The sequence below is a fragment of the Leguminivora glycinivorella genome, chromosome 26, assembly GCF_023078275.1.
Source record: "Leguminivora glycinivorella isolate SPB_JAAS2020 chromosome 26, LegGlyc_1.1, whole genome shotgun sequence".
Classification (NCBI taxonomy): domain Eukaryota; kingdom Metazoa; phylum Arthropoda; class Insecta; order Lepidoptera; family Tortricidae; genus Leguminivora; species Leguminivora glycinivorella.
Window position 1 is genome coordinate 5,235,292 of NC_062996.1, and position 12,791 is coordinate 5,248,082.

General features: G+C 36.2%; 1 protein-coding gene and 1 long non-coding RNA gene across 2 annotated transcripts in view; one reads left to right on the plus strand and one right to left on the minus strand.

Moving 5' to 3' along the window:
- The window catches only part of LOC125240151 (Kv channel-interacting protein 1), a 101,082-nt gene that overhangs the window by 76,275 nt on the left and 12,016 nt on the right, over positions 1 to 12,791 (minus strand). The gene's annotated exons all lie outside the window — the stretch shown is intronic.
- On the plus strand, positions 1,289 to 4,911 carry LOC125240152. Its single transcript, XR_007178585.1, has 6 exons — positions 1,289 to 1,350; positions 1,649 to 1,751; positions 2,093 to 2,213; positions 2,464 to 2,534; positions 3,001 to 3,096; positions 4,804 to 4,911. It is a non-coding gene; the product is annotated as an uncharacterized LOC125240152 (long non-coding RNA).

Sequence of the window (12,791 nt, forward strand, 5' to 3'; positions counted from 1 at the left end):
CTAATTATTTGAAGCTACATAACACTATAATTTCAGTGAAATCGGTTTTCTAAAAATTTTTAATAATCTCGCGCTTCGAGTTTCGTAAAGAACTGTCATCCTCAACAGTTTTTTTTTTTTTTTACAATTGTCCTCATGGGCGTATTTTCATTGTAAACACACTAATGTGTTTTTAGTAGTCACAAACATTAAATCAACAAAACAATTATTTGATATCATAAATTTAGCCTATCATAATGTTCAAATATTTGACTAGTTATTAGAAATATATAATTGATTTTTTTTTTTTCATAATTTAATGAAATCGAACGAAAACTATCGTGTAAATTTGTCAATGCGTAGGAAATCGCGTGTGCGCATCGGTTTACAAAAGTGTGACCACATTAAAAATATATTGTGAGATTCTTTAAGGATCTAACAGACGGTCGGACCGCACTTGTAAGGGGACATGTGTTAGGCCCTATTTACAAAATACCGTTCAAAATCTACACAACTTGAATAGTTTGATGTGATTTAAGCAATAGAAAATTAAATTAACAAAATCTTTTGTATTTAAATACATCTATTGTATTAATTTTACTATAATGAAGTAGAGAAAAATGAAGTAAAGTTTTGTAAATGACAACACCGGACAATAAATTACTGAATTACTGAATATCTTTTGTCGAAAATTGTATGACCGATCAAGCGTACCAACTTAAAAACAATGATAGTTTGTGTAATGTCACCGATAGAACACCTTTTGGCGAAGATATATGTTATCTGTGGTTAAATTATTTTCTCTAATCTATGTCATGCTTACCGCTAATCCGCTCTGTTCGCGAAAAAATGGCAGATCCGTTTTTGTTTTCTTTAGCTCATTATTAATTACGTGATCTACAACTAGAATTATTTAAATATTCGCTTTATTTTAATCTGCTTAAACAATACGACAGGCAATTCTGCGCCGACGCCGGTCATGAACCGTCCATATTCGCCATTTTGTCATTTAGCAAACTAAGAAAATGCAAACAAAACATTATTTGCCCTAAACACGCGTTACTTCTAAATAATTTTGTCGACAAAGTGAGCCTGTTTTATCAAATTGAACTCTGAACTGCAATTACAATGTAATTTTCCGTTAGCGAAAGTGAGGTTACGAAATTGACATGACATTATTGTTGGAAAAAAAAAACGTGAATGCAATGGACATGTGTTTTGTTGTGTTTCTCATCAAGATAATAGAAGAATTTAGTGCTCATACTCATGATCTAATGAGCAAACAGCCCATGCAAAGGATGTCTTATCGGGCTATGCCTCAATTGATAAAGTGAACTAATTGCCTACTTCAAAAGCAGTTTTGCATGAAAGGTAAGCTTTTGTTTTATTATTTGATGTGTTTTCAAACTAGTCGTCGTTTTCGAAACCCAGCAGAACATACTTGCGAACTACAACGACTAGACCGAATATATTGGTGAAATGTTGCTTATTTCACTGTTCTGTCGTCAGATAAGTTAATGATAATAAATTTCCCCACGTTACTCGTACTTTCTGACTTTCACATTGCCTAAGAGGATCTTAAATATTCTAAATGTACGTGAAATAGTCCTAACTGTCAAAATATATTTGCTACTTTCAAAGAGGTTTATATGGTTGTTTGATTTTTCAGTCAACATCTAATTGGAATTTACAATGCCCGATATTTCTACACATCTGCCACAAATTTTATGGAAAACAATATTTATAGAAACTGAACATACCTTGGTTAAACGGTAAGCATTAAAAATATGTTCGACTAATTTATTTGACCTAGGTCTCCTAACTGTTCTTGGAAATTGTAACGTTGTTTCCGTACCAACATATAAACTTCTCAATTATTTTTCTGAAGCGCTGGCTTATGGGCTATGGAAAATAATATTTGTAGGACCTCAAATGAATGTCATGGCATTTAAAAATAGGCATTGAATCTTGTCCAAACTTTAATTTTGTATTTTTCAAAGATAAAACTTGACGTCTGATACTTAAATAAAATTATGTAGACTAAAAATCCAGACTTAGCATAAATTTTGTTTGTGTTACAATGAGTTTAAATAGTTTATGTATTAATTTTCAGTATATGAAATGGGTAACCATCCTCGAAGAATATCAACCAGCTGTCGGCAATGTGCAGGTGGACTGAGGAATTTTCCAGTGTATCCTTTATGGACTGTACTCCGTTCTAGCACTATCCTCAAGTAAGTACAAAAAATCATTGCCACTAAACAGCTACTTTTTAACTTAATTAACTCTACTTAGTGAGTAAAACGACTCGGCAGGAAATTTTACATAGAAACATGGATATGGTTGTTCTTCTTCTTTTTTTTTCTTAACCATGAATGGCCTAGATAAATATAAACAATCTTAATGATACGTATTTATAAATAAGATTCCTTAAACATACATACACCCTTTTTTTAACTAATCTTTCAATATGTACAATTTCAGGTTTTACCCGAGAGGCCATGCTTCAGGTTGGACCGTCTTCCATATATCTACTGACTTCATATAAATGAAAGGTACTTATGTTTTATTATAATAACACGTTCTAATTATTAAATTTAAAAGTGAACAGCTCATGGCATCATTATCTAGAAAATTGAAGTGAAGCGTAAAGCAAAACGGCGAGGCATGAGCGACCGGATAAAAATCAAACTTAACTGACTCATCATCATTTTATTGGCTAAGCAAACTTATTACTAACTCATTTATGTCCTAACTCGTGTAGATATGCACTGCAAGGCAGGGGTTCTCAAACTTTTTTTTATTTTTAATTTCCTTTTTGTAAATTTTGCTGTATGCATTGTTTTTTCTGACACAATATTTCTCACGGGCGTGTCTTAGTTCCAAAATTAAGCGACGCGCCCCCGTGAATAGATAAATGAAATAATATTGAACCCAATTTGGCAGAACCCCACTCTAAACAATACCCCTTTTCTTACGCTATCTACATGAACATTTCTAATCTCTGACGTTTCCTTTCAGTGTACTAAAGGCTCACTGATCTACACTACCAGCTCATGCTCAACGTTACTGAACAACAAAGTAATCCGACAATCAGACTGGACCCGGTCATGTTAGGTAAGTTTACATTCCTACTGCGTACCACATACTACATACGATTTCTGAACCTCAGTAAAATATGGTTTTATAGTAGTAATGGTGCTTATTATCTACGAGTATGCCTACTTAACAGGAATATTACAAATTTCAATCAATTTTCATGAAATTCATTAAGCAATTGTGACAATGATCAAGCAGTGGTGGAGTTAGGGTATGGCGAGGTACGACCTCCCAGATGCTGGTAATGCTAATATTTCGTAGGATATGTTTGACATGGTTGTAATGAAGTACAGTATGTTGGCATACTCCTGACTTGTGTAATATTGTATAAAAGCTGTGTACACAATCTACCGAACATAATGATTGTATGGTTTTACACTTACTATTTTAGACTAGCCTACAGCTTATCATGTGAGATAACGAACTCATGTCATATGAAGCTATTGAAAATCTTGTTTATACATACATACTTATTTGTATTACTACAGTAAAAATATATACGTATAGAAAGTTGAAATTCGTACAGTGGATTTAATTTATTGAAATAATTGGCAGATATAGGCTACGGTGACCTCTCACCATCAAGAGGGACGTATGCCTGTTTACCAATGATGTAGTATGAAAATGTATGACAACTTATAAGCTAATGAACTTAAATTAGTCCTAATATTATTAATACCTATATCTTAACAGACAGAAACCTGTTCTTCTCATGGCTGCACTACAGTGACAATATTTGGTACAAACCGTACAAACAATATGCCAAATTATTGTATGATGTATGAAATCCTGTGAGCCAAATTTTAGATTATAGAGTTACAACTGAAATGCAACCAAACTATCCATCGAAGGATGTACTTGTCATAATACCACATGCGTGTAGCTATTCAGCATTCATAGAAAAATGGCGGGACGCCCCATATAATATTGTATTTCAGCGCGACAATGAATAATCGCGCCCCCATAACCATTAGACTAAAGCCTATCTTCTTGTATTACTAGGTCTTAAATCTAGGGCTTAGGTATCCTAGGTTATCTGAGATAATATAGTCTTACACCTAGATTATGATAACGACCTACTTACTGTCCTAACTAGTAGTTATCCTGCCTATAAATGAAATTCTGTATAACAGACGCCTTCCAGGAACATACATAACATCAGAGAGTGTTCATGGACTATATAAGACAGTATCGAAGCTGCCAGACGCTGCGATGTGAAGCGCAAATGTGATGTAAAGCTTTCAAAATAGCCCTGAAGATGGCAGAGCCTGTTAAGAAAATATACTGGGCATATAGAGAACTATTTGTTTTAACATGAAATTCTATTACTATTGTACATTGTGTACACACTTATGTTTCCAATTCCGATTACTAGGTGGGAAACTCTTCTAAACTACTACAGCTCCGCGCCTTCTTTTATTTTAGGTACATGAATATTTTTTCTATAAGTACCTAGTATTTTACGTACTAGCCCCGCCTATCCCACAGCTAGAAAAACATACATTAAGGCACAGAATAAATAATAGTACTGCGCACAGGCGCAAGGGAACGTCAAGATGTGCCAATGCCAACAATTACTACGTAGCAATGCAACCCGAATGGTGCTAAAATTGCCTAATCGGGACAATATTTAGTTCAACCACTGCGATTATGAGCTAATTTCCTAGAAATAGATTTTGTCTAAGTTTACTACGCTACTTTAATTTTATTATTTTATTTTTACAGATACCAGAGGAAGACGAAAATATAATTGATTCTGTACTGATGCATAACTTCGCTCGGAACGCGGCAAGAATTAACAATGGAAGAAAATACTACAGACTTGTTTATTAACAATAAAGTTATTTTTGTTTTTATGAAATAGCGATTGAATAAAAATATTAGGTATATGAGTTTTATTTAGAGATGAAATAAGTCAAGAAATACAGCACACCCACTCGTCTTCACAACAACAAATGTAGCCTGGTAAGGCTAATAAAATAAGGTTCTTAAAATTCTGGTTACTTGGCACCAAAAGTAACCTTGCAACGGCTACTTCCTATTATTTATTTGTAAACCTTGGTATCCAAGATGTGTTCTACAGAGCACATCTTAGATCCCTTGGGCACGGAACCAAATGTAACTAAACCTCCGCTCACCTTACTTATTTACTTACTTACTCGACTAATCATCAGTATAGCTAACCCCCCTTTAAATACACCCCGTAAACTTGGCCTTGTGATCGTCTAGCGTGAATAAGTAGAACCCTTCGACGTGAACCGCGATAACCTAGATCCTTTAATGAGTATCAGCTGTATTTTTGACTAATTTTTAAAATTTCATTTATTTATATTTTAAAGAAGAATAAAGGTTATTGTAGCATAATAATATAGTGTTATAGAAGAGTATTTTATCAGATTTAGACCTAGAAAGTTATATGTGAGAAAATTAATGACGTGATGAAGAAATTTTTAGTATAAAAGTTAGTGAGTGAAACATACATGAAATAAATATTAAAAAATATTTTGGTAATCATCCGCTACGCCTTATTAGTGGTCCCGGTTTGGGCAAGGGCTTGCGATTCGGTATGGGACCCCTGACCTGATCAAACCACATTATCAGGATCCTAAGCAAGTAAGCCTGAAGGGCTATCTATCTACAAACTAACCCCCTTTTTGTTTTGTTTCTTGTCCCTAGCTAAACCCCCCGTTCCCCAATACTGCTAATAGACCATAACTTCTCGATCTTTCTAATGTTTTATCGAAACACCGAGCAGTTGCTAACTTTTATAAGAAATAAGTAAGTCAAACTTTTCTAAGCTTTAGACTTTCCATCAGTGGACGGCGCTCGCATGCCACTGGGCCCTATAACAAACAAATCCTTTTATTCCAAAGACAGTTTGTTTCCCTAGCCAATTTGATAGAATTTACCTTGAAAAACTAGTTAGCAACACTAAGTGTCCCGCAGCCACACCGAAAGATCAGAAATTGCTACCACAATTATTAATTTCACTCAAATAAATTAAGTAATAAGAGATTTTATAAATTACCAGTTTTACCACATATTTTAAGATAGTAAACACCACATTTAAAGTCCATTTAACCCATATAAATAGTAGTAGTTAAATTATCTCTCCACAATACACGTTGACCAATTATATTCCAAGACCAATCATAAAAGAACTCTACTTTTATAGAAATAGTGTGTGACTCTACCCTATTCCTATCGTTTTCCCTATTCTAGCATATCTGAAACACAGACCATCACTTACCATAGATCTAATGTTCAGAATATGCACAAGTGTATCCCTACCATAAGCTGTACAGTTCAGCCAGCGAAGCTGAGATAGGCAACCTATAGGCTTGAGTTCTGATCCCCCCCTCTGCTCTTGCCCGCGGGCTAGGGTAGCAGAGAGTAGATCGCCCTATCCGTGTATATATCCAGTATTCTAGGACATACCAGTACCAGCCACATGAGAGACCCAGCTGCGATCAACTTTACTTAGATGTGGATCGATCACAACCGAAATCCCCAGCTACCAACACCAGCATGGACCAGAGCACCGAGTAAATAAATATAAATATATATAGGACCCCAGCCTCAAATACTGCCGACTTCAGTGAGCAAGGATTACTCCTAATGCCTTTCGTCAATCGTGAAAGTCCTCACTTCCATCTAACAGTTGGACTCTTTGAGACCGGTGAGAAAATACGCTTTTGTAAGTATAGAAAAGCGTCCAAGCCCTCCACTTGGAACAAAAAGACCCCTAAACGCCTCTTATTTGACACCGTAAGGGAAGAAGCGCCTAGCCGGACAACAGTCTGTCACAAACAATGATCTGGCTTATAACTTTCACAAAATAACCCCATAGAAAATTACTAAATTCAATTTTACTGACCGACTAAACAAACGAGTGAAGTTTCCTTTACGTGCTATAATCTAAGCTTAGTTTTGCAAGAATTACTCCCTACAAAACCAAACACAGACTTATCTCCAAGCACCAGCCATACATCGACCCAGTCTTTGTATTGCTTGACGGCACTCATGAAACAAAGCACAGAAAACTTCACTATACACATCAATTTAAATGTAACACTACACTACAAATAGAACACTAAAATAACCCCACAACTGACAGTAAAGCAATTCCACTACAGGTCTAAGTTCAACTGTACGACGATATTGTCCCCGCACAATCAAACAAAGACACAATTTCAAAGTTTACAATCACTTAGAATAATTTCCAAGTAAAAACAAACAGAGAAATAATAGCAGAACAACTTCACTCACCAGTATAACACACGAAAGCCAGAGACACTGTTAGTCTTGTAGATATTTTAAGAATGACGCGCGTCGGCTCCTCCGACCCTTTTATAGATAAAAATGAGCGACAAAAGAGCTACAAAAGAGCGACAAAAGGGCTACAAAAGAGCGACAAAAAGGCTACAAAAGAGCGACTGGCTACAAAAGAGCGACAAAAGAGCTACAAAAGAGCGACAAAAGGGCTACAAAAGGGCTACAAAAGAGCGACAAAAGAGCGACAAAAGGGCTACAAAAGGGCTACAAAAGAGCGACAAAAGAGCGACAAAAGGCTACAAAAGAGCTACTGGCGACAAATAACAATGGATAGCCGCTAAATTACACTTATAAGAAAAAGGTCGTAACTGTTTTGTTTACTAAGTCGTACGCCTTAGGCATTAATGTCCAAGACATCTCAGCACGTACGTTTTTGCTTCTCAATAGTAACATCTGCATGACTGCACGTGTTCCAAAGTGATATAGGAATAATTTTATTGATACCTAGTTAAGCGACGAAGAGTTATGTATTGCGGTTAGTATAGGTATGCAGATATTTTTTTTGTTAAAGGGTTTTAATTAGATTTGTAGATCAAATACGCAGTAAAATATCATTTTTGTTTCTAAATGCTACATTAAACACATCCAGAAAGTATACTACTAATCATTATGAACTTTTATGACCTGTGATTGAAATCAAGACATAATATCGGAACGTTACGCAGCTGACAACTGTCAGTGTCAGTATTCCGTCCATGTGAACGTAGTTTGTTGATAAATACGTTTTTCCAACCTGTTTTGCATCAAATAATAGTGAATTTTATGAGTGAAGACGTGACTATACATGTGATTAAACATCACAGATATTATTTGTTAAAATATCCAATGAAATCCCAAAGAAAATATGCACCAAATAGTTGGTCAAGGAAAAGTTGATTTGCCGTAAGTTTTATATGTAATAACGAGTCAATTTCCTCGTCATAGACGCTTGTTCTGTTACAATATTCAAATAATTAATGAATCTACGGTTGTACTCACGTTATTATATCGCTATTGCTGCGACATGTTTCGGGCCAATTCGGAGGCCCTTCTTCAGGCATATAGGAGTATATTTACAAATAAAAAATGCTCCCCGTATCATCATCGTATCGCTGAGCCGCGGTCCTAGGTTCGAATCCCGGTAAGGGCATTTATTTGTGTGATGAGCACAGATATTTGTTCCTGAGTCATGGATGTTTTCTATGTATATAAGTATGTATTTATCTATTTAAGTATGTATATCGTCGCTTGGCGCTCATAGTACAAGATATGCTTAGTTTGGGGCTAAGTTGATCTGTGTAAGGTGTCCCCAATATTTATTTATTTTATTTATCGGATTTGATTTATTGAATAGTATGTGCCTAGTAGGCTTTTTGAATGGCCAAACTTATTCGCTCATCGCTGGCCATTATGCCGCCACCAGGCGTTGAGACTTTTCCTTGACATGTTGGCTACGAACCCTGGGGTATGCGCAATCTACGACGAATGGTCTGTGCCCCGCGCATACATTAATTGCCGGCAGATTCGCGATTCGCGGCCCGATTGGATTGCCAATAAACGTCAAATTGGTTCGAGGGCCCTTTACTCTGTTTGAATATTGTGTAACTTTTACAGTAATGTGCTAATGGGTCAGAAAAGAGAATCGGTGGCAAACAGGTATACGGTCCGCCTGATGAAAAGCGGTCGTACGGTGACCTATGGACCTATGGACGACTAACAGTCGAATAAAAATGTAATTGCCTCTTACATGAAATAGTAATAAATTACCTATATATTATATACAATACAATACAAATACTCTTTATTGCACACCTCAATACACGAAACAACATAGCAAGTATAAACAACAACTTAAGAGGTAAAACAAGATTATATGTATGTTTCCGACTAAGGTCTAGTCTACCTGTCTATCTTTATATCCAAAAACACGCTATTTATGCCAAAAATTATTTGCTTCAACCTTTTCTTAAGATCTGATAGGTACTCCCTTTTAAAACTCGATTTTAAATAAAAGAAACCGCATGCGTACTAGAAGAGAGGCAGATGATGATGATTAAAATCAGTCCATCCACTAAAAACGCTACATACATCGCTGCATACAATACTGCAATACGTGTTTTTAATACCTTACCACATATTTAAAGTCACACACAGGTCGAACGCGATTAATTAACATTATTTTTACCTTTTTCCCCAACGTTTCGGCCAGGTTGCACTGGCCGTGGTCGCGGAAGACTGACGTCCCAGCAAAGTGTCACCGGAGATGTAAACAACACAAAACTACCCGATATTAATTTATATAAATGTTCGGGGTAGACAAATAAATATAATCTACCCGCTTTTAGTTATTGTTTATTTCCCACCGCACGACACACAGCACTCACAACATCCGCGCACTGGTCCGAAGATAGATCTTTTGGTTTGAACATTTGAATCACTGGTCCCCATGTTGGCGATAATCGCGTTCGACCTGTGTGTGACTTTAAATATGTGTACAAAGCGCGAGAACTTAAAGTGTTATAATGCCTTACCAGTTGAGTATCGATGTTGGAGGGTAATAGATATAAGCTTAAGTTAAAAAATTTGTTGATAGAAAATGTTTTCTACGACCTAAATGAGTTTTTTCTGAAATATCCCGGGTAATAATTATAAGTTAGCCAGTAAGCTAATATAGTCAGTAGTTTTTTAAGAATATTGTACGCTCGAAATGGGCAACTGTTGATACCGAATTTCCTGTATATCATACCATCTTATGTACACAGTTAACAATGAATAAATTTTACTTTACTTTACTTTACAATGCCACAGAGAGAAAGACATTCGGCTCGATTAGAACTATAAGATATTAGCTCTGTATACGATATGGATCCGGTACATGAATGTCGACAATGAGCAAGCGAAAGATTCCAATATTGAACCGCGAGAGTGGCGAGTAGTTCATAAAGTGGAATCTTGAGCGTTGCAAGGGTTTCAAGGCACGAAGGTTAAACAAACTTTGCCACTGAGTGAAACACAAATTTAAAAAAAAAATTAAAAAACCTAGTGGATCTTGCTCAGCGTCATGGACTCTATCAGCCTACCAATTTTTATCAAAATCGGAGACGTGATCCAAATGTACAAACTTAAAGGGAATTGATCTGGGGCCCGTTTCTCGAAAGGTACAAGCCTTGTATTACAAGTGCGCGAACTGTCAAATCGTATGGGTTGTCATGGAAACACACTTGTAATACAAGGCAATTATTGCAATCCGATAAGAAATCTGAATTCAAAGGTTTATTATTTATTGCTTTTTAGTTTCTCCGTGTTTTGTGATGCGCTTATTTTTGAAGGCGGTTTTTTTTTTAAGTTTATTTATTTATTGATTTTTAGTGGTTCCTATTGATATTATAAGTATCAGTCCGAATATGCGTACAGTAGTGAAAGAATTATCCTTAAACTCCTAACCATTGAGGAGTTGACCTTCCATCATCAGCTCAGCCACATAAAATTATTACCATCAGGCGTAAATACGGGTGTACCTTCGAAAAATACACTAAACACATTACATATGCCTATAACATTTGAAGAGTTCCCTCGATTTCTCCAAGGTCCCATCATCAGACTCCAACTTGGTGCCAATGGGACCATCTCGGGGTTATACCCGTTCGATTAAAAAAAAAATTTTGAACCTTTCGAGAAACGGGCCACTGGTTTGGTGAAAAATAAATAAATTAGACGTGAATGCAAACAAATTGGTAGCGTTCAGGTTTATTGTATCACGGCTGTACGTGACGGCCCGTTCGGGTTACGTAGGGTTGCCAGTCTAAAAACGTGTCGCACTTTTTAAAATGAGGTTATGACAGATGGCGCCACCTTACTTCATTGCACAGATAAAGACTGCAGGATTTTTTTTGATGACATACCTATGCATCAATAGTCTATAATACATATTTAATTGTAATGTGATAAATAATTTGATCTCGTTATTGTACCTATAAATAACTTATGACTTAAAGAATATCAGACGTGAGAACGAGATGATTTTTTTTTCTCTCTTTGCCTAGGCACTTGCACAGGCGAGGCGCCGCCTGGCGGGATAAAACGTCATTGTGCGTCTTCATTATTTAAGGCCATTTCTCAAAATTTTGGCACCGACAGGTGAAAGATTTGCTTTTTTTTTAAATGTCGCATTTTTAAAAAAAAAATTGTAGGGATCGTTTGAATGCGTCTCAAACATTTCAAAAATGTCAAAGGCACCGATATCAATTAATTATTTTAGAAGTTATAATCGATTAAAATTCAGGTGAACGACATCATGATCAGGCGAAGGATAAATATACACAGGTTATCGACAACAGCAGCAGGTTAACGACAAATTAATACAAATTTGTATGACACATTTGACAAGTTAACGACAAGCGTCGCTAACCTGCGTCCGTAGTCGATCACCTGTAGTTTGGTGGTCATTCACCTGATATGGACGTCATTCACCTGCCCATCAGCATTATAATAGTTTTTAACCGCCGCCCAAATCTCAAGGAAGGGGGTCATTAATATTTTATACCCGACCTTTAAATAAAATTATAATATAATAGCTACTCTGAAGTATAATGAAGTGACTTCACTTCAAGCAATCACTTGCTTACTTACACGGTATTTCGACTATAATTAATATTTCATTTTTTAAAGGGGGCAAAAAACAAATGAAAAAATTAAAATATGTAAATAAATCACAGAAGAGTTACTTTTAATTATAAAAATATAAGGATACTCATTATTCTCAGTATTTATTTTCTTTCTTAGGCTAGGCTGTTTATAATATGGATATAAAAGTAAAATACAAAAACACATACAAAACAATATAAAAAAACATATAAACACATTATAAAAAACCTAACCTAGGGTGCCGCCAGCAGCGGGGCAGGGCCCAAGCTGCCGGTGGTTAGGGCTGCAGAGAGAGGAACCGTCGGACTATCCGCGCCGTGTCCAAGATCACCGCCTTCTGCATCTGGCCCTTGATCTAGCCACCTAGCGAGAGTCTCTTAAGATGTTGGTCGAGACTCTTCGCTATGAGACCGTTCGCTGAAACGACTATCGGAACAATGATCGTTGAATCAACATCCCACATGGCGGTTATCTCGTGAGCCAAGTCTAGGATACTCATTATTATTATTATCATAATACTCATATTCTAGATTATGTTTTAATACTCATTATCATTACTTATTGATCCGATTGATCGCCCCTCGTAATGGTTCATCTGGCTTATGACAAGTGATCGACGTGTCGGTTTCCTGTCACTGAGTCGTTCACCTGGCTTTATCGCACAGGTGAAGGACACACACCACAAAAAAGCAACAATCCTTTGAGAAATGCAGCCTAAACCGATATAACAGTAATACTTTTCTCATTTAACGCAC